At 46.2% G+C, this 18,138-nt stretch overlaps 3 non-coding genes across 3 annotated transcripts; 2 read left to right on the plus strand and 1 right to left on the minus strand.

Annotated features, from left to right (window-relative positions):
* The first annotated feature begins 3,814 nt into the window (after positions 1-3,814).
* Positions 3,815-3,887, plus strand: TRNAV-CAC. Its single transcript has one exon. It is a non-coding gene; the product is annotated as a tRNA-Val (tRNA).
* Positions 3,888-12,788: 8,901 nt separating this feature from the next.
* On the plus strand, positions 12,789-12,861 carry TRNAV-CAC. Its single transcript has one exon. It is a non-coding gene; the product is annotated as a tRNA-Val (tRNA).
* Positions 12,862-15,674: 2,813 nt separating this feature from the next.
* TRNAM-CAU lies at positions 15,675-15,747 on the minus strand. Its single transcript has one exon. It is a non-coding gene; the product is annotated as a tRNA-Met (tRNA).
* Between the last annotated feature and the right edge of the window lie 2,391 nt (positions 15,748-18,138).

An 18,138-nucleotide genomic window follows, 5' to 3' on the forward strand; every position in this document is an offset into this window, starting at 1 on the left:
AAGAAAGGGTATAAAAGAAGAAAAACTAATGACATGGCCTCCTTGTTCACCTGATCTGAACCCCATTGAGAACATGTGGTCCATCATCAAATGTGAGATTTACAAGGAGGGAAAACAGTACACCTCTCTGAACAGTGTCTGGGGGGCTGTGGTTGCTGCTGCACGCAATGTTGATGGTGAACAGATCAAAACACTGACAGAATCCATGGATGTCAGGCTTTTGAGTGTCCTTGCAAAGACAAGTGGCTATATTGGTCACTGATTTGTTTTTGTTTTGTTTTTGAATGTCAGAAATGTATATTTGTGAATGTTGAGATGTTATATTGGTTTCACTGGTAAAAATAAATAATTGAAATGGGTATATATTTTTTTTTTTGTTAAGTTGCCTAATAATTATGCACAGTAATAGTCACCTGCACACACAGATATCCCCCTAAAATAGCTAAAACTAAAAACAAACTAAAAACTACTTCCAAAAATATTCAGCTTTGATATTAATGAGTTTTTTTGGTTCATTGAGAACATGGTTGTTGTTCAATAATAAAATTAATCCTCAAAAATACAACTTGCCTAATAATTCTGCACTCCCTGTATACTGCAATCGGAAACATTGGCATTCCATCAATGTACAGGTGATAGTTGATGCCCATTGCCTCATATGGCACGTCCGTGCCAAACAACCCGGGTCCTGCCATGACAGCTTCATATACCGTCAAAGCCCCATCTCCACAGAATTTGAACAGAACGTGTATGGGGACAGCTGGCTGGTTGGTGAGTGACATGGGTGTCAGGCATGACTGTCCCCCCCCATGATGCAGACATCACGAGCGGCACATGCACGACTAACATCCTCCTGCCTTTTCCCTTCCAGGTGACTCTGCATATGCACTTGGACCCCATCTCATGACTCCATTCCGGAATCCCCAAACCCCAGGAGAGGAAAGATACAATGAAGCACACATACGTACCCGTGGAGTGGTGGAATGCACATTTGGCCTCCTGAAGTCCCGTTTCCTGGATAAGTCTGGGGGTACCCTGTTGTATTCCCCAAACTTTGTGTGCCAGATCATCGGGGCATGTTGTATTCTGCACAACTTCGCCATGAGAAGGGGCCTGGAGATAGAGCTACGTGATGACCTGACCCCCGAACCATGCAATCCCCCCCTAACCAACTCTACCCGGTCTACTGAGGGAAGAGCAGTTAGGAGTTGTCTCGTTGAAAGTATCTTTGCACGTTAAACACACACATTCATCGTGTCACAAGTAGAATGCACGCATGCACACCACTGTGGTCCCTAGCTCACACACACCACATCCTCATCGAATTGGATTAGACCAAAGTACACCGCACGGTACTTGGGAGCAGCAACGCCACGCCAAGGCTCCAATTATGTCGCTGTACATTCATACACCTTTCACACGGCAGAGGGTGACACCCCTTTGCCAGCAGGAGTGACACCCCCCCATTCACACACCAGTCACACTGTAGTTTACACTCCTGACCGTGTGTAGGGACTACAACTTAAACAATAAAACTCAAACTTTGAGCATTAAAATAAAAAATAATCCAGCTCATATTCTGAGCATAAATATAACAAAAAAAAGAAGCTCATATTCTGAGCATAAATATAACAAAAAAAAGAAGCTCATATTCTGAGCATAAATATAACAAAAAAAAAAAGCTCATATTCTGAGCATAAATATAACAAAAAAAAAAAAGCTCATATTCTGAGCATAAATATAACAAAAAAAAGAAGCTCATACTCTGAGCAAAAAAAAAAAAAAAAGCAGAAGTGTGGCAAAAATTAAACAATCATCTGGTTTTCCTTTTGCCCAGGCTGGTGCCACGGCTCTGGCTCCTCAGTTGGCGGGATGGAGCCTGGGGTGGGGAGGGAGGGTGGGGAGGAGCATCATCCTCTACTTGCTCACTCCTGGCAGGTGGTGCCTGCCTGCCCTCCATTGCGTTGGCCAGGCGGGTGAGCACAGAGTTGGTCTGCGCCAGCATCCGAAGCTGGCGGGTGGTGTTCTGGTGCCGCCGTGTTTGTCTCCCCTCCTCACGCACAGCAGCAGTGTTGGCCTCTACAGCCCCTGCCAACCTGCTCACCTCCGCTGTGAGCACTGCTGTGGCGGCCTGCTGCTCCACCATGCAGGTGACCATCGCCACACTATTGGAGCTGACTTCCTGCAGGCTCTCTGAATTTTTACTGCCCAGCTCCGCATGCAGGGTGAGGGCCTGCTGCACTGACGCTGCGCATGCAACCTGAGACTTGGCAGAGGAGGCCAGGCTGTCCGCCACCCGCCGCAAGTCTCCCACCATAGCCCCGATATGGCGGGTCTGCCGGCCCTGCTCCTCCTGCAGCCCTTCTTGGAGGCCTCCGGGTACACCCCTCGTCTTATGAAGAGCCTTCCTGGGAGGAGAGGCTGGGGCCCGTGCTGATGGAGAAGATGGGGAGGGGCTTGCCCTGGAGGGGGCTGCCCTGGAGGGGCTTGACCTGATGGTCAGGGAGGTGGTGGGGAGTTCAGGGATGGTGGAATCCTCCTCAATGTATTTGGAGTCCTCCTGGTGGAGGTCAATGGACTCCTCCACAACAACCTCCATAGATGTCCTATGGGCGCTCCCCTCCACCAACATGCCCAGGATTTCCAGGGGGGCCGACTGGACCACATGATGTTGTGGGTATGGTGTGGGTCGCCCTGCAGCCGATGACGGCCCAGCTTCATCCTCAACATCTGTGGATGACACAAAAAAAACACATGTTGGTGGACCCACACACTTGTCACATGTTCCCTTCCACCCCCACCCATGCTGCACAGCATATAGGAGATAAAACACACTTACCTGACCCCAAGTCCCCAACAGTGGAGTCATATCCTGGGACGCCCTCCACCTGCTCCTGCGACAAACACTGATCAATTATCTCCTTCTCCGGTGTTAAGCGCAATGGACAGGCTGGTCCTCCTCCCGTGCCACTGGCATGTTTTCGAATAAGGACCAATTTGTCCCGGACCCGACGCCGCATGTTGTTGAGCTTTTTTTGGATATCATCCCAACTCCGGTTTTCATTGCCAATGGCATTGATATCCAGGGTGATAGTCTCATAAATTGCCCTCCTCTGTGCCGTGCTCGTATTCTTGCGCTGTGCACCATGCAGGGCGTCGTCGTATTTGGTCAGTGCCACCAACATGACCTCCATCTCCGCTGCATTAAAATTACGTTTCCTCTTTTTGTCCTTCTGAGGAGGTGCCATGTCACGTTCAAGCAAAATTACCTTGCTCAGGGGGGGAAAAAAGCCGGATGTAATTTTGCGCAGAACAGGCGCATGTCTGGGCGTATTTATGCGCTCGCATTAACCGGGTGGCCGGCATATCCCAGGAAGTAAGACGGGCATAGTTGTGAGCATGCGCACAGGGAAGCGATCGTACATCCACGGGACTGCGCATGCTCCGTCGATGATACGTCGGGCGTAATCCACTGCTCAATGTTCAGCCCATCATTTGCATAAGGGCACACCCACTTACACTTACGCCGGCTTGCGCCTTCAAATTTCCGGTACGCCGGCGCAAAGTTACGCGCAAATGCCTGTTGAATACTATGATAACCACACACGATTACGCCGGCGTATCGCATATGAGATGCGCTACGCCGGAAAAAGGATGCGCCCATCTACCTGAATCTACCCCACTGTCAAGAGCAATGGCAGGTGGGCAAGAGGTGGTGAAAGTAGAGCTAAATTTTGAGGTGCACCAATAAGAAAAGCTTGGAACTGATCCAGGTGTTTGGTGAGAGAGTGAAGATGAAAAGTTCATCATGTGAGTTTCCGTAGTGTAGTGGTTATCACGTTCGCCTCACACGCGAAAGGTCCCCGGTTCGAAACCGGGCGGAAACATGTTTTCTTGTTCTTTTATATACATTTTTCTGTTCCACCCTTTGGATCACCTTTTAGCCATAGGATTAATATTTTAAAGATTGGAAATAATCACCTAGTAAAAGTGTTTGTACATTTGTTCTGTGTGAATACAATGAAAAAATGCTATTAGACTATTTCCTTTTGGTTGTCCAATGGTTTTAATGGACGTGAAATTGAAAATGCTGAATGTGGCCACTAGATGGCACTAAGTATCACAGGAGATTTCTAAAGGGCCCGTGGTTCAACCACTTGCTTTTACCCCCAACCCCCATCCTTGCCACATGTCTAAATAAGCCCTTACTGCTGAATCAAGTTTTATTTAGAAGTTTACATTGGCAGCCTTCAAGTGCATCTACTCAGTGGCGTATCTAGGGTATGGCAGCCATGGCAAGTGCCGTGGGCGCCATATGAAGGGGGCGCTATTGAGTGGCTGGGCAGCAAGGCACTTACCAGGGTCAGAGGGTCTCTTCTTCCCTCCTCCCGAGCATAGGCAGGATCTCATTTTCAGCACCTTTGCTAATTAGCAAAGGCAGCGCTATCCCTGCTGCGTTCAGCCACAGCCCTCCCCTGTTCTCCCAGGCTCTCCCTTTCCATCTGATCGGATTGGCAGCGCACAAAGAAAAAGGAGGAACCAGGCCCGTCTTAATAGCATCATGGGCCCCTGGGCAAAGTAATGCTCTGGGGCCCCTACAATGATGACAGTGCGGGTGAACAGACATCAAGTAGGTAGGAGGCAGACTGCCTCCCCTGTGTATCTATCACTCTCAGTGCCATCATGGGGCAGCATGGGCTCAAGGACCAGCTGCTTTGGGGAAAATACAGGGCCCCCCGTGCAGCTGGGGCCCCTGGGCAGTGCCCAGGTGTGCCCTCTCATTAAGAAAGCCCTGGGAGGAACATCAGTTCCTCCCTTTCCTCTGTGAAAACTGAGGACTTAAGTGATGAAGATTTCATCACTTTCAGTATTGGTTCTGCATTCACCTGGCCTTGGAGGGCAGAGGAGGGATCAGGGGTCTAAAAAAAAACAGATTTCTCCATAAAGAGGATATGTCACTACCCAAGGTATCACAGCGGTTTTGTTAGCTGTTTTTTTTGTTAAGGTTATCTGAAAGACAGGTTTCAAATGTTTTGACAGGGGCGCAGTTTCAGTGCTTGCCATAGGCGCTATTTTCCCTAGATACGCCTCTGCATCTACTGTATAGCATTCCTCTGAGCCATCCTGGATTTCCTGAGATTCCAACAAAGTCTGGCATCTTGTGAATTCAGGCTGTGTCCTGAAGTCCAGTGCCGGACCATATTCTGGAGATGAAACTTGTCCCCTTCAGGCTCTGTTCTGCTTGAGTTCCACTAGCAGCCCTGGCCAGCTATTTCTGAAAGATTGGGAGATGAAAGTCGAAAAAACAGTTGAGAACATAGGTGTGTGCAACCTATTGCATTAGGGTGTGCACCCTAAAGCTCAAACACACGTGTGTGTGTGTGTGTGTGTCTACATATATATGACCCTGACACATTTCTCTCCCTTGCAGCACAGTGAAAGAGAAAAGCGTAAAAACTTCTCTTATGGCATAGCCAGCAAGAGGGAGATCTTTCCCATCTTCCTGAGTGATAATACTAATGCGCATGGGGTGATTAGAGTGTGCCCAGGCATACCCTGTGCGCACGCCTAAGCTGAGATTTTAATGGGTATTCCCTTAGGGCCTGTCCCTCACCGTATTCCAATCACACTTCCCTTGCAATCTGCTGCAGGGGACATGCTATCCGGTTGCTGTGCATTTAAAACCAAAGTGCATGTACTACTTTTGGTGCGGTGCAGAACCGCATCTGAATTGCATAGGAATCGCACAGCATTCGTGTGTGGTTCACATGCACTTCCTAGTGTGAATGGGCCTTAAATGGGAATCAAAACCATATTTGGGAACTGCACTGAATCCTACTCACTAGACCACTAGTGAAGCTATCAATATAAGTTTGACTATGACAAGTAGTGAATAAATTATGGAGTGGTCAGCAGTGTGTAATGTATAATATAGCATACAGTGTAGTTGAGTAAAAGTATATAATATTCAATGGATTAGGCAGTAATATGTAACATATTCTATGTAACAGTGGAGCAGTCAGCTGTATGTTAGTTATGTGCACACTGGAGTGTTCAGCAGCATGCAATTTCCATCTACAACTTCTACAGGCAGCAAGATACTTTCCTGACAGACTTCCATGGCAGCATATGTTTCAGTAGCCCACCCTCGCTTCTACCCATAGGACCCCACTCCTATAAATTCTGCGTTCTTTTTTTTATAATATGATTTCTGTGGCTTTAACTCAATAATGCATAAACAAATCCAAAAAATCAATATAATGAATTCCACTTCAAGTCAATATTCAGTGTAAAAAGTGCATGTGCAATTGATTTAAATATGTTCATAAATAAAAATCCAAAATTCATAAAAGTGCAGAAAAGTACATGTGCAAACAGAGTCTTCGATGTCAACGAGATTGATAATAAGCTTCAATTCTTAATGTGTAGTCACAATCTCCTCCACCATCATCCATAATCCACCACAAGTGTGTTCCAGCCTCTCACCTTAAGTAAAGTCTAATGGCACCTCATGTAGATAATCATGAGGATACTATCCGTTTCCCAATCTCCTCCTTGGAGTGTCAGACACGGTTGAGGTATGCAGTAATGGCAGTGGATAGGAACAAGCTGTATTCTCCCTCAATGTTAAATATGTCCTCCTTGGACTCCTCCATTCTCCTTGATTTACAACTCATAGAAGATAAAGGAAATCTCCATAGTGTAGTATTTCAATAAAATCTAATTTATTTGACAGCAAACATATAAAATTGGAATTATAATCATCGATCTAATCAAAAACTTCTGGGTCGCGGCCATGATCAAAAGGAAAAACGTCACCAGGCTCCTTCTCTACGCATTGCGTCACAGATCACATGACTTTCTCAAGGGTTTTTAAAATATTGTGACTACACATTAAGAATTGACGCTTATTTGCAATTTTTATTATTGCACTTTTTACCAGTATTGCCAACCTACCAGAATGAAATTTACTGACACAACACCCAAAATTTACTATGTGAGATACGCTACGCCGCTGTAACTTACTTGTTGTAGCTTTGAATCCACAAAGAATTTGCGCCGTAAGTTACGGCGGCGTAGTGTATCTCTCGCGGCGTAACCACGCCTAATTCAAATCGGCGAGTAGGGGGGCGTGTTTCATTTAACCATTTAAGCCCTGGACCAATATGCTGCTAAATGCCCAAAGGCGTTTTTACAATTCGGCACTGCGTCGCTTTAACACACAATTGCGCGGTCGTGCGACGTGTCTCCCAAACAAAATTGACGTCCTTTTTTCCCCACAAATAGAGCTTTCTTTTGGTGGTATTTGATCACCTCTGCGGTTTTTATTTTTTGCGCTATAAACAAAAATAGAGCGACAATTTTGAAAAACAATGCAATATTTTTTACTTTTTGCTGTAATAAATATCCTCCAAAAACATATATAAAAATTTTTTTTTCCTCAGTTTAGGCCGATAAAAAAAATCGCAATAAGCGTTTATCGATTGGTTTGCGCAAAATTTATAGCGTTTACAAAATAGGGGATAGTTTTATTTTTTTTTTTTTTACTACTAATGGCGGCGATCAGCGATTTTTTTCGTGACTGCGGCATTATGGCGGACACTTCTGACAATTTTGACACATTTTTGTGACCATTGTCATTTTCACAGCAAAAAATGCATTTAAATTGCATTGTTTATTGTGAAAATGACAGTTGCAGTTTTGGAGTTAACCACAGGGGGCACTGTAGGAGTTAGGGTTCACCTAGTGTGTGTTTACAACTGTAGGGGGGTGTGGCTGTAGGACTGACATCATCGATCGAGTCTCCCTATAAAAGGGATGACTCGATCCTCGATCGATGCAGCCGCCACAGTGAAGCACGGGGAAGCCGTGTTTACATATGGCTCTCCCCGTTCTTCAGCTCCGGGGATCGATCGCGACGGAGCGGCTATAAATGAATAGCCGCGCCGTCGTCCCGGATCGCTCCCCGCGGGAATCCGACCGCCGCATGTAGCGGGGGGGGGGTCCCGATCGGACCCCCGACCCGCGGAAAGGCAAGGACGTACCTGTACGCCCATTTGCCTGTACGTCCCATTCTGTGGACGTACATATACATGCGGCGGTCGGCAAGTGGTTAAATGAAGCGCATCCCCGCGCCGAACGAACTGCGCATGCGCCGTCCCTAAATTTCCCGGCGTGCATTGCGCAAAATGACGTCGCAAGGACGTAATTGTTTTGACTTGGACGTAAATTACGTCCATCCCGCGATTCCCAGACGACTTATGCAAACAAAAAAAAAATTCTAATTAAACGCGGGAACGCCGACCATACTTAACATAGCAGGTTTAACTATACGCCACGAAACAACAGCTTTAACTATACGCCGTAAAAGAATGCGACGGCCGCTCGTACGTTCGTGGATCGTCGGAAATAGCTAGATTGCATACTCCCTGCGGAAAACGACATGAACGCCACCCAGCAGATGCCGAAAAATTGCATCTTAGATCCGAAGGCGTACGAAGCCGTACGCCTGTTGGATCTAACCCAGATGCCGTCGTATCTTGTTTTGAATTTGAAAGTACGCCGGCGTATCAGTAGATACGCCGGCGTACTCGCTTTGTGGATCTGCCCCATAGGCTACAAATGAGTACAATATGTAATTAGCAATGTGATTTAAGGTAGATAGTAAAGCGGAGTTCCACCCAAAAGTGGAACTTCCACTTTAAGCACTCCTCGCCCCCTGGCATGCCACATTTGGGGGAGTGGGTACTTAGTTTTGTGTGGGACTTCCTGTCCCACTTCCTCCTTCCTGCTCTTGGCCGCCTAGGCAACTCCTCTCCCTCTAGGCAGCCCCTCCCTCTCAGCAATTTTCTGGGACACGTCACAGGTTCCAGAAGATTGCCTGGTCACTAGTAGAGCGCAATGTGTCTAGTGCATGCACAAAGTTTTTGGGGACCTGGGTCCTGCCCCAGCTGGCCAGAACCACCTCTGGAGGGAGTTTATTCCACATTTTCACAGCTCTTACTGTGAAAAAACCTTTCTGTATTTGGAGATGAAATCTCTTTTCCTCTAGACGTAAAGAGCATCCCCTTGTCCTCTGTAATGACAATAAAGTGAATAACTCAACACCAAGTTCACTATATGGACACTAGGGGTGAGCTTTATAGTCGAATCAAACATGAATTTGACTCGAACATTGGCTGTTTGCTTATTCGCCGAATAGTGAACAATTTGGGATGTTCGCGGCAAATTAGAAAAGCCGCTGAACACCTTTGAATAGTCTATGGGAGAAATCTAAAGTGCTAATTTTAAAGGTTAATATATGCAAGTTATTGTCATAAAAAGTGTTTGGGGACCCGGGTCCTGCCCCATGGGACATGTATCAATGCAAAAAATAAATTAAAAAGGCAGTTTTTTCAGGAGCAGTGATTTTGATAATGCCTAAAGTGAAACTATAAAAGTGAAATATTTCTTAAAATGTTGTACCTGGGGGTTGTCTATAGTATGCCTGTAAAGTAGTGCATGTTTCCCATGTTTATAACAGTCTCTGCACAAAATTAAATTTCTAAAGGAAAAAAGTCATTTAAAACTACTACTACTACTACTACTACTACTACTACTAAAAATTGTTGTGTCCCGGCAATACAGATAAAAGTAATTGAAAAGAAAATGCGTGGGGGTCCCCCTAAATTCCATTACCAGGCCCTTCAGTTCTGGTATGGATATTAACCCCTTAACGCCGTCCGCACAATGGCACGGACAGGCAGAAGGACGTATATATACGTCCTTGCCTTCTAGCGGGTGGGGGGTCCGATCGGGGCCCCCCCGCTGCGTGCGGTGGGCGGATTCCCTCGGGGAGCGATCCGGGACGACGGCGCGGCTATTCGTTTATATCGGCTCCGTCGCGACCGCCCCCCGGAGCTGAAGAACGGGGAGAGCCGTGTGTAAACACGGCTTCCCCGTGCTTCACTGTGGCGGCGCATCGATCGTGTCATCCCCTTTATAGGGGAGACACGATCGATGACGTCAGACCTACAGCCACACCCCCCTACTGTTGTAAACACACACTAGGTGAAGCCTAACACGTTCAGCGCCCCCTGTGGTTAACTCCCAAACTGCAACTGTCATTTTCACAATAAAGAATGCAATTTAAATTAAATTTTTTGCTGTGAAAATGACAATGGTCCCAAAAATGTGTCAAAATTGTCCGAAGTGTCCGCCATAATGTCGCAGTCACGAAAAAAAACGCTGATCGCCGCCATTAGTAGTAAAAAAAAAAATAATTAATAAAAATGCAATAAAAATATCCCCTATTTTGTAAACGCTATAAAATGTGCGCAAACCAATTGATAAACGCTTATTGCGATTTTTTTTTACCAAAAATAGGTAGAAGAATACGTATCGGCCTAAACTGAGGAAAAAAATAATTTATATATGTTTTTGGGGGATATTTATTACAGCAAAAAGTAAAAAATATTGTTTTTTTTTCAAAATTGTCGCTCTATTTTTGTTTATAGCGCAAAAAATAAAAACCGCAGAGGTGATCAAATACCACCAAAAGAAAGCTCTATTTGTGGGGAAAAAAGGACGTCAATTTTGTTTTGGAGCCACGTCGCACGAGCGCGCAATTGTCTGTTAAAGCGACGCAGTGCCGAATTGTAAAAATGCCTTTGGGCATTTAGCAGCATATTGGTCCGGGGCTTAAGTGGTTAAGGGGAACCCTGCGCCAAATAAAAAAAAATGGCGTGGGGTTCCCCCCAAAAATCCATACCAGACCCTTATCTGAGCACGCAACCTGGCAGACCGCAGGAAAAGAGGGGGGACGAGAGAGCACCCCCCTCCTGAACCATAACAGGCCACATGGCCTCAACATGTGATGGGGACAAGGGCTTCATCCCCACAACCCTTGCCCGGTGGTTGTGGGGGTCTGCAGGCAGGGGGCTTAAGGGAGCATACCAGACCTGAAGGGTCTGGTATGGAATTTTGGGGAACCCCACGCATTGATACAATGTTGTATCTGTCCCCCGCTGGCTCTACACCGAGAACTCAGTGATCAAACTTTCTAACCAATGACACCACAAAACTCTTAATTCACTCCCTGGTCATCTCTCGCCTCGATTACTGCAACTCCCTCCTCATTGGCTTACCTCTGCATACTCTATCCCCCCTTCAGTCCATCATGAATGCTGCTGCCAGACTAATCCACCTTACCAACCGCTCTGTCTCTGCTACTCCCCTCTGTCAATCCCTCCACTGGCTTCCGCTCACCCAACAAATTAAATTCAAAATACTAACAATTACCTACAAAGCCATCCACAACTCTGCCCCCAGCTACATCACTGACCTAGTTTCTAAATACCAACCTGTACGTTCTCTTCGTTCTTCTCAAGACCTCCTACTCTCTTGCTCTCTCATAACCTGCTCCCATGCTCGTCTCCAGGACTTTTCTAGAGCCTCTCCAAGCCTATGGAACTCCTTGCCCCAATCTATCCATCTATCTCCTTCTCTATCAGCTTTTAGAGGATCCCTGAAAACCCTCCTCTTCAGAGAAGCCTACCCTTCCCACACATAACCGTATTTTCATTTGAATCCATCTGATCACCCCCCACAGCCACCTACCCTTTGTTCTACTTGACCCTCCCTTCTAGATTGTAAGCTCTAACGAGCAGGGCCCTCTGATCCCTCCTGTATTGATTTGTATTGTGACTGTACGGTCCCTGATGTAAAGCGCTGCGCAAACTGTTGGCGCTATATAAATCCTGTATAATAATAATAATAATAATAATCAAAGACCGCTGATTTCTCGGTTCTCATTCTTCAAAGAGCAGAGCTCTCTGCTGTGCCCCTCCAGTGCTCACTGGAGTGCCGGACTGTGGGGGGGGGGTGCGATCGGCTGTCTCCGTCTCCCAGCGGCACGTTGGAAGGCTGAGCTAGCTGCTAATCGGGCATCTGGAAGGATCCTAACAATATTGTCAGGATCCCTGCAGAGCCTGGACCAGCTCTGTGACATCAGCAGTCAGGAGGCTATAGCCTGCTGTTGGCTTAATATGGGTCACAGGAGTGCAGAACTAAGTACACTGCTGTGATCCATAGGATAAGTATGGCCAAAAGAGCTTTGGCCATACCCCTCCTTTCAATTTTACTTCCATAGCTCTGGACATTTTGTTTCCTCTCCCAGCAGTGGCTTAGTGGCAAACCCAGCTATTAATTTCTAATGTAAACACATAACGAGCAGAGTGTTTGGACTGACATATGCCGCAAAACTGGAAGTAACTACTCACTTATGGTTTCTTAGAGATGATCGAGTATGTTTCGGTCCTTTATCGACTTTACAGTCAGACAGCTGCAATCCCAGGCTCCCCGGTGGGATTAGAGAGCCCGTAAATGAGGCGAAAGGTGGGGGAGGAATCCCCTTCTCTTGTCTATAGAAGAGATCCAGCGGCTAAATAGCCGCTAGGATGGCTTTTACAAAAGAGTCCCTCGACGACTGTAAAAAATAACGGGATGATGGCTGTAGCTGCAGGCATCATCCTAGTCCTTGAATGTGGCAACATACATGTACGCCTAGGTCTAATTTACTTATCTACAAACACTAGTGTAATGTGATTGGATGTCAGAAAAAAATAGTTGTGGCTGTTAGTTCATGAAGCCAAGGCAATTCAGTCTGGGAAAAAGCAAGAAGGTGATGGCAGGTGAAGAGAAGACACCATCAAGGGCAATGGCAGATGGGCAAGAGGTGGCACCAAAAGAAAAGCTTGGAACTGATCCAGGTGTTTGGTGAGAGAGTGAAGATGACAAAGTGCATGTGAGTTTCCGTAGTGTAGTGGTTATCACGTTCGCCTCACACGCGAAAGGTCCCCGGTTCGAAACCGGGCGGAAACATGTTTTTTATTCTTGTTCTTTTCTACAGTTTTTTTATCAAAGTTTGGTGCAGTTGTTTTCTGTCCTGAACAGATATCTGTTTGTTTAAGCAAGGTTTTCTGGGAAGAATACATATTCTTGGTTCCGACATCCAGGTTCCTCCAAGTAGATTTTATCTCTGGACAAGATTTCAAAGTTAGATCTGGTAGCATCTCCTTATTGTTACAAGCTGGAAAGCTTTTCTCTAGGGGCCTAGGCCAAGCCCTGGGTGCGGATGCTGTGTCAGATCAGGTAAAGTTCTCACAAGCCATGTGCTTTCCAGTTCGATCCATAAACAGTTTTTTTTGGGGGGTTTGTTGCTAAAGACCGTGGCAATTTTTGCAGTAATTCCCTATTGGCCAAACAGGCCTTGGTTCCTGCCTGGGGTACTGAATTGAAGTCCTTTCTCTCGGATGGGATCGTCTGTCATAGAGAGCAATATTCCCTTGTTCATCTCTTCCAGTTTCTCATCCTGGCAGGAAGAGACCGATCAGGCTGCCTGTGATTTCTCTAAGCAAATATCCATAAATCCTACAAAAGGATTTGAATAGAGCTTGTTCAGTTTGGACTGCTTTGTTTTCTTTGCTTCAGTCCCCAGGTCAGGTGCATTCTGGACTTCAACTGATTTTGAGAGCCGGTTCACACTGGGGCGGCACGACTTCAGGGGCATCTTGGCAAGGCGTCCTGAAGACGAATTCAGAGGCGACTTGCATAGAAATCAATGCAAGTCGCCCAGAGTCGCCCCCAAAGTCGTACAAGAACCTTTTTCTATGTCGGAGCGACTTGCGTCGTTCCTATTAGAACGGTTCTATTGAATACAATGGGACGTGACTTGTCAGGCGGCTGAGTTGCCTGACGAGTCACCCCAGTGTTCACCGGCTCTGAAGCTCTCTTAGAGGGCAGATCTCTGCAGTCCCTGTCATATCCAATGACTCATGGGTAGACTATCCCTTACAATACCTTGGTGGGGGCTGCTCCTGAGACTCAATGGAGAGCCAAGACTCTCTAGGAGGGGTTTGCTACTTGCTCTGGACTTCCTTGCTGGCAACAGATGAGATATCTTGTAGTCCAGCTTGGATAAAGACTGAGCTATGAAGACATGCAATGTAAGACACAGAGAATTCTCCCTGATCCCACCCAATTGTGTGACCATAGTTAATTAATTTTTGCTATTTACACACTACGGTGCCTGTCGGCCATACATGAGGCAGGTCAGTGAGACCTGTTTCCCAACTGGCCAAAGCAACGGGCGGTCCTATTGGATGCCCAGTGCTTAGGAAGAGGAGACATGCAGAGGAGACACATGCTGGAGGAATGGATACCTCTGCCTCCGCTGCTGCCTGCACTCTTGAGGAGACACAGGAGGAGAGGACACCACAGCCCGGTAAGTGAAGAGCCGGACCTCTGAGGGGGTTGCCTTCAGATTCCTGCATGGCATACTAGCTCATTATTGAATACTCACCTCTGATCGAAGCCCCCGCAGCCGTTCTCTTCCAATGCCCGGGCAGCCGACACCCTCCCCGGGGGTTACTTCCGTGTATCGCGGCTCTGGCGTTCTGATTGGCTGGAGCCATTATGACGTCACACCCGCGCATGCACACGGGAGCTGGCAGTGACGGCACGGCCTCAATGAGGAATGGAACACTAATTTCCCCCTTTACCACTTGTTTACAGCAGGGCTCGACAAATCCCAGGCGCCAGGTCGCCATGGCGACTAGAAATAGGGTCCTGGCGACTTGGCTTGGCTTTTTTTTGGGGAGCTGGCGCCATCTGGTGGTGAGCCATTGGTATTACAAGTTATTACCACCAGATGTGTAAGCTGGCGCCATCTGGTGGTGGCCATTGGTATTACAAGTTTAACAGCAATTCTAATTAAATTTTTCACTATTTTCACTGCCATCTTCTTCCCTCTAATTAGAACCCCCAAACATTATATATATTTTTTATCCTAACACCCTAGAGAATAAAATGGCGATCGTTGCAATACTTTCTGTCATGCTGTATTTGCGCAGCGGTCTTACAAGCGCACTTTTTTGGGAAAAAATTACACTTTTTTTAATTAAAAAATAAGACAACAGTAAAGTTATCCCCATTTTTTTTAAATATTATGAAAGATAATGTTACGCCGAGTAAATTCATACCCAACATGTCACGCTTCAAAATTGCATCCGCTCGTGGAATGCCGACAAACTTTTACCCTTTAAAATCTTCATAGGCGACGTTTAAAAAAATCTACAGATTGCATGTTTTGAGTTAAAGAGGAGGTCTAGGGCTTGAATTATTGCTCTCGCTCTACCAATCGCGGTGATACCTCACATGTGTGGTTTGAACACCGTTTACATATGCGGGCGCTGCTCACGTATGTGTTCACTTCTGCGCGCAAGCTCGTCGGGACGGGCGCGTTTTCTGGCTCCTAACTTTTTTAGCTGGCTCCTAGATTCCAAGCAAATTTGTCAACCCCTGGTTTACAGCGCATGCGCCGTAGACAGCGGTGCCCCGTGAATATAGTAAATATCTTCTAAACCGTGGAGGTTTAGGAGATATTTCAAGCACCTACAGGTAAGCCTTAATCTAGGCTTACCTGTAGGTTAAAGTGGCTGTAAAGGGTTTACAACCACTTTAAGGCCCCTTGACAGCTTGCTGCTCCAGATGGAATCACTTTCAGTCCAGTTTTGAGTAAAGCCTCAGTCATGAAAGCAGCCTTTCTATAGGTTATTTTTTCTCAGACAGGAGGTTTTATTATCATGAGTATAAATAATGAAATTATCATGAGAATGCCATAACATAAAAATATTTGCCCTGTGTGAGGATTGAACTCACGACCTTCAGATTATGAGACTGACGCGCTACCTACTGCGCTAACAAGGCAGCTGTTTGCACCAATGCCCGGAGATTCTATTAGTGACATGCATGACCAAGTATTAGGTCAACAAAGGGGCAAATCAAGCAACTGAGGAAACCTCAAGGAATGGTTTCTAAAGTTCTGATCTTCTCTGAACTGAACAGCCCAACAACAGCTCCACGTGTCCATTCAGCCACCTCTCTCCCCTGATTGCTTAAAGTGGAGGTTCACCCAAAAACGTAATTTTTAACATTAGATTAAGGCTCATTTTGTCAAGGGGAATCGGGTGTTTTTTTTTAAATCGAAGCAGTACTTACCGTTTTAGTGATTGATCTTCTCCGCCGCTTGCGGGTATGGGTATGGGCGTTCCTATTTGATTGACAGGCTTCCGACAGGCTTCCGACGGTCGCATACATTGCGTCACGATTTTCCAAAAGTAGCCGAACGTCGGTGCGCAGGCGCCGTATAGAGCCGCACCGACGTTCGGCTTCTTTCGGCTACTCGTGACGTGATGTATGCGACCGTCAGAAGCCTGTCGGAAGCCTGTCAATCAAATAGGAACGCCCAGTCCCGAAGACCATACCCGGAAGCGGCGGAGAAGATCTATCTCTAAAACGGTAAGTAGTGCTTCGATTTAGAAAAAAACACCCGATTCCCCTTGACAAAATGAGCCTCAATCTAATGTTAAAAAAAATTTTTCGGGCGAACTCCTGCTTTAACTGACTTCGATTGACATGGCTAACTGACTTCGATTGACAGCTGCGGGAGCCAATGGCACTGCAGCTATGTCTCAGTCAGTCAGGCGGAGAGTCCCCGATGGCCGAGGGACTCGTGTACATCCCTGGAGAGAAATGGGGCTCAGGTAAGTATTGGGGGGGTGTGAGGGCTTCTACACACAGAAGATTTTTTTTTATTTTAATGCATAGAATGCATTTAGACAAAAAAACCTTCTGCCTTTATAGTCCCTTTAAGCTGGCCACTACAATCCCACTGTAACCCTGGATCGTAGTAGCAGAGCGACCAGGGGTCACATGACTGGCCTGAAGATCACTGGAAAATGGTATTTAGAGGTATCTTTTTAAACAAACACTTGGAGAGTGAGTTATTGCCAGATAAAGGAGAGAGGCTGCCAGTGAAAGCCGTTTTTTTACAGTTGCATCCATTTTAACTTTAGCCCATTCGGACTACTGTTTGTATGTGTACCCACAAAGGACTTCTACACAGACACAGTCATAACAGAGACTTTAATACACTAGCAGCTTACAGTAAAAACGTGGTTTGCATTTTTGCTGTGTAGTGAGGTGATCATTTCATTGCCCATTTACCAAGTGTATACTCTTGTTATGCAGTGTTTGTTTGCCCTTTTCCAATATGGTTGTGATGCTCTCTCTCTCTCTCTCTCTCTCTCTCACCAAGGATGAGTTCCACAAGAAGAGCAAAGGATGGCAAGGGGTTTGTGGGTAAGTGGGTGGAAAGAGAACAGTGACTTCCTACAGAGACTGTGTAAGTGATGCAGATTCACCTCACTAAGACATACATAGAGACTTAATGATTTCATGTTCCTGTTTGGAAAATACTTTATGTTGGATGGTTCACTGAAGTATTTCTTCAATACATGGACTTTCAAATACAATGCTGTGTGGATTACTGTCTATGTGGAGATATATTTCTCAATTGGGATTCCACTTGCTATTCACAAGCCCCAATTGAGTGGGGGACTGTGCTTGTTATGCCTTGTACACACGGTCGGACTTTTGACCATGCAAAAGTCCGTCGGAAGTCCGACGGAAAGATGGAGAACAGGTTCTCTATCTAAGGTCAGTCGGACTTCCAACAAAAAAAGTCCGATGGAGGCTACACACGGCCGACTTTCCGAGAAAAAAGCCTGTCTGACTTTTTTTCTCAGAAAGTCTAGCCGTGTGTACGAGGCATTAGAGATCCTGTCCTGATCACACAGATTATGAAGACTCTGCTTCTAAATACTATACAGGTGATGCCATCATACCTCAGTAGCCGCAGAGAGAGAAAAGAATAGTGTTACATTTGGAGGCACCGCTGGGAAAAATATCTTGGATCAGGACATTAAGAAAGGACCATGTCACTGTTATCAACAGAAGCTGTGAGGCAGTGGGCCCTGGAAGAGGGCCTTCACCTAAAAGGACATTTGCTATTTCGTATGTACCTATCACTGTGAGCACCCATAGACTGCAGGAGGCGCTACAAGCAAATGAAACCTTGCGGTCTGCCTCTCTTAAAAGAGGATAAAAGAGAGGAGGATGAGAGTTAAGAACAGTATATACCCATTATCTCTGTCTCAGTAAGGTGGATTTTAAATCCAGTTAAAGGGCCCTTTTGCATATATCCAAAGGGGGCTGAAGTAATTGGTTGTGCTGTAATATTTCCAGTAATTTCACCTC

The sequence above is a fragment of the Rana temporaria genome, chromosome 3, assembly GCF_905171775.1.
Source record: "Rana temporaria chromosome 3, aRanTem1.1, whole genome shotgun sequence".
NCBI classification, from domain to species: domain Eukaryota; kingdom Metazoa; phylum Chordata; class Amphibia; order Anura; family Ranidae; genus Rana; species Rana temporaria.